Source organism: Apodemus sylvaticus, chromosome 5 (assembly GCF_947179515.1).
Source record: "Apodemus sylvaticus chromosome 5, mApoSyl1.1, whole genome shotgun sequence".
In the NCBI taxonomy this organism is placed as follows: Eukaryota; Metazoa; Chordata; class Mammalia; order Rodentia; family Muridae; genus Apodemus; species Apodemus sylvaticus.
Genome location: NC_067476.1, coordinates 49,054,052 through 49,058,519, shown reverse-complemented (window position 1 = coordinate 49,058,519; position 4,468 = coordinate 49,054,052). Strand labels below are relative to the sequence as shown.

At 49.7% G+C, this 4,468-nt stretch overlaps 1 pseudogene; it reads left to right on the top strand.

Annotated features, from left to right (window-relative positions):
- Positions 1-551: 551 nt before the first annotated feature.
- On the top strand, positions 552-2,736 carry LOC127684768 (ubiquitin carboxyl-terminal hydrolase BAP1-like; annotated as a pseudogene).
- Positions 2,737-4,468: the final 1,732 nt, after the last annotated feature.

Below are 4,468 nucleotides of genomic sequence, written 5' to 3'. Positions count from 1 at the left end.
TAGACTTGACTCTCATCTTATTTACTTTCATGTTATTTCATCCCAATTAAAATTTCCAGGATATTTTGTGTCATTTCACAGATTTTTTTTTATCAAGGATTTCCAACTTGATAAAGTCAAAACCTCACAATGCCAACATTTAAACATTATGTTATCCATTGATTTAAAAGTGATTAAAAGTGAAGCTTCTATTTTCAACAAATGATGCTGGTTCAACTGACAGTCAACAGTAGAAGAATGCAAAATGATCCATTCTTATGTCCTTGTACAAAGCTCAAGTCCAAGTGGATCAAGGACCTCTACATAAAACCAGATATACTGAATCTAATAGAATAGAATGTGGGGGAAAGCCTTGAACACATGGGCACAGGGGAAAATTTCCTGAACAGAACACCAGTGGGTTATGCTTTAAGGTCAGGAATTGACTAATGGGGTGTGGCCCGTTGTCTATTTAGGGCTGAGAAGTCCCGGAGTTGGTGGGTGCTCCTGGTGGGGACAGCGCTGGCTTGGCAGGGCATGGACATGGCACTGAGAGGCTGCTCCGTGGGAAAATGAATAAGGGCTGTCTGGAGCTGGGGAGTGACCCAGGCCTCTTCACCCTCCAGGTGAAAGATTTCGGTGTCAAAGTGATGCAAGTAGATGAGATCTATGACCTTCTGAGTAAATGCCAGGGGCCTGTACATGGATTTGTCTTCCTGTTCAAATGGATCGGAGAATGAAGGTCCCGCCGCAAGGTTTCTATGTTGGTAGATGGATGACATGTCTGTGATTGATGATGCCATTGTGAATAACATGTTCTTCGCTCACCAGCTGATTCCCAACTCTTGCACCACTCACGCCTTGCTGAGCATGCTTCTGAACTACAGCAATGTGGATATGGGGCCCACACTGAGTCAAATGAAGGATTTCACCAAAGGCTTCAGCCCTAAAAGCAAAGGATATGCAATTGGCAATGCCCCTGAACTGGCCAAGGCACACAATAGCCATGCCAGGCCAGAACCACATAACCTTCCTGAGAAACAGAATGGCCTCAGTGCAGTGCGGACCATGGAGGCGTTTTATTCAGTTTGTCGGCTATGAGCCAATCACAGGGAGGCTCTTAGAATTGGATGGGTCGAAAGTCTACCCTATTGATCATAGGCCCTGGGGAGAGCACGAGGAGTGGATAGATGAAGCCCGAAGGGTCATCATGGAGCGAATCAGCCTTGCTACTGCAGGGGAACCCTACCGTGACATTTGCTTCAACCTGATGGTAGTGGTGCCTGACCTCAGGGTTAAGTATGAGGCCAGGCTGCATGTGCTGAAGTTGAACTGACAAACAGTCCTGGAGGCTCTGCAGCAGCTGATTAGAGTAACACACCCAGAGCCGATTCAGACCCACAAAATACAAGACTCACAACTTCCCGAGGAGAGCAATCCAGCCAGCAGCAAGTGCCCCCTTGGGCTGGAGGGGGGCAGAACCCCGACTGCCTCTGAGTGTACTCGCACAGATCGTGCAGAGGAGGTGGCTGGTTCGTGCCCACAAACTACAACCCATAGTCCTCCCAGCAAACCTAAGCTGATGGTGAAGCCTCCAGGGAGCAGCCTCAATGGGGTTCCCCCAAACGCCACCCCTATTGTCCAGCGGCTGCCAGCCTTTCTCGACAATCACAATTATGCCAAATCCCCTATGCAGGAGGAGGAAGGACCTGGCGGCAGGCGTGGGCCAGCAGCCGAGTTCCAGTCTGACCGCCTCAGCAGTACTCTGATGACGAGGATGACTATGAAGATGATGAAGATGACGTGCAGAACACCCATTCCGCCATCAGATGCAAGTGGAAGGGGACAGGGAAGCCAGGATCATTGATCGATTCTTCAGATGGGCAGCTGTCAGTGCTGCAGCCCAACACCGTCACTGGGAAGCTTCAAGCATCTCAGAAAGACCTTTCAATTCCTCTGTCCATCAAGACTAGCAGTGGGGCTGGGAGTCCAGCTGTGGCTGTGCCCACACACTCGCAGCTTTCACCCACCTCTAGCAATGAGAGCACGGACACAGCCTCTGAGATTGGCAGTGCTTTCAACTCACCCTTGCGCTCACCCATCCGCCCGGTTAACCCAATATGGCCCTCTAGCCCTGTCACCTCTCACTTCTCCAAGGTGCTTTTTGGAGACGATGACAGCCTACTTCGTGTTGACTGCATACGCTACAGAGGTGCTGTCTGTGACCTGGGTCCTGCCATTATTAGCACGGGCCTGCTATACCTTGCTGAAGATGGTGTACTGAGTCCCTTGGCACTCACAGAGGGTGGGAAGGGTTGCTCACCTTCTACCAAATCAAGCCAAGGCAGCCAGGGGTTCAGAAGCCTAAAGGAGAAGGAGGTGGTGGAAGTCACAGAGAGCAGAGACAAGTCTGGGCTGAGCAGGTCCAGTGAACCCTTGAGTGGAGAGAAGTACTCACCCGAGGAGCTGCTAGCACCACGGAAGTGTGTAGAAGCCGAGATGGCAAACTATGAGGCCTGTCTCAAGGAGGAGGTGGAGAAAAGGAAGAAGTTTAAGACTGATGACCAGAGAAGGACCCACAACTATAACGAGTTTATCTGTACCTTCATACCCACGCAGGAAGGGATGCTGGCCAACCTAGCGGAATAGAACATCTCCGTGTGGTGCTGCCAAGGGGTCAGCATTGGTCGGCTTCCCAAGCAGCAGAAGCTTTACCAGTGGAAATGCTCTCGCCCTTACAAGGCCAAATGCCTGTGAGGACCTCTGGCCCTGACTCTACAGCCTCTCTTGCCGCAAGGCCGTCACCAAGGCCCGTCACTGTCCCTCTTCTCCAAGTATTACTGAGTAGTTCAACGAGAGCCTGGGCCCTGGGACTGGAATGACGTGTGTATTCTGCTCTGTGCTCTGGGGTCTGCAGGGACAAGGCAGCTCCACAAATCTCTGGAGCTGGAGGGTGCTATGGCCTCCATAGCCATCTGAGGAACAGCAGGACTTGGTCTTTTTGCCTGGGCAGCAGGGTATATATTCTACCTATCGGCGATGTCTACTTTGGGGGGCCTTTGGTCATCTTGCCACTGTATTAACACGGCAGCTTCCTGACTCTGCTGTCTCTCCCAGCAGTGGTCATTCTGCTGTGGCCAGGTCTTTTGTAACACACCACAGTCCCAGCTGGGAAGCTCAGAAGGCATTGGTCCCAGTGCTCTAGCACTAGCCACTAGGCAGTCCTTGTTAGGAAGAAGCTGGGCCGACTCTTCATTCCTCTGGGAGAGCGAGCGCTAAATTTGGGGACCTGGCTACTGAGCTGGAATGGGCATCCTAGTAGGATGGACCGCCTATCAGGGTCCCACAGCTATGGTGGGGACAAGTGTTTGAACTGCCCCAGTGACATGCAGAGGGGTTAGTGAGTCGGAGCAAGGCTCTGGGGCTCTTCGTCTTCAGTGTTGTGGCCCTGGCCATGGGCCTACCTTAGTCTCCTAATCTCTGTCCCTGGAGTCCAGAGGAGCCTCCTCTTAGCCCCTCAGTATTACCATGTCTCCTCTTAGGAAGATCAGAGGCAGGGCTGCTTGAATGAAGCTGACACTATTCAATTCTACCGACCCTGCCGGCTTCCTTGGCCTCTTGCAAGGTACTCAGGGTAGGGGACAGGGTCAAGAGGAGTTAAAACTTCTGTGTTCCCATAAGGCTTGATGCCGATCGGGTAGTAAGCATAGCGCTGCTTCAAGCTCCAGCCCTAAATAGCCCTGTGACCTCTGCTAGATACAGGTGATCCAAGCAGTCCCCTCATCTGTACAGAGTAACTTTGGGGGATGGTACAGCAGTTCGACCCCTCTAGTTTCTGTCAATATTGAATCAGTAAGTGAATAAAAGTGTGCTAATAAATGAAAAAAAAAGAATTGACAATTGGGACCTCATGAAATTGTAAAGCTTCTATAAGGCAAAGGACACTGTTAATAGGACAAAATGGCAGCCAACAGATTGGGAAAAGATCTTTAACAATCCTACATCCAATAGGTGGCTAATATCCAATATATAAGAACTCATGAAGTTAGACCCCAGAGAAGCAAACAGTGCTATTAAGAATGGGAACAGAGCTAAACAGAGCATTTTCAACTAAGGAAACTTGACTGGCTGAGAAACACCTAAAGAAATGTTCAACACATCGCTTCTCAGCCTTTTGGCTAAGATCAAGTGTATAAATGTTCAACATCCTTAGTCATCACTGAAATGCAAATCAAAATAACCCTGAGATTCCACCTCACACCAGTCAGAATGTCTAAGATAAAAAAACTCAGATGACAACAGATGCTGTCAAGGATGTGGAGAAAGAGGAACACTCCTCCATTGCTGGTGGGATTGTAAGCTGGTACAACCACTCTGGAAATCAATAATCTAGCAGTTCCTCAGAAAATTGGACATAGTACTACCTGAGGACCCAGCTATACCACTCCTGGGCATATTCCCAGAAGATACTCCAACATGTAATAAGGAT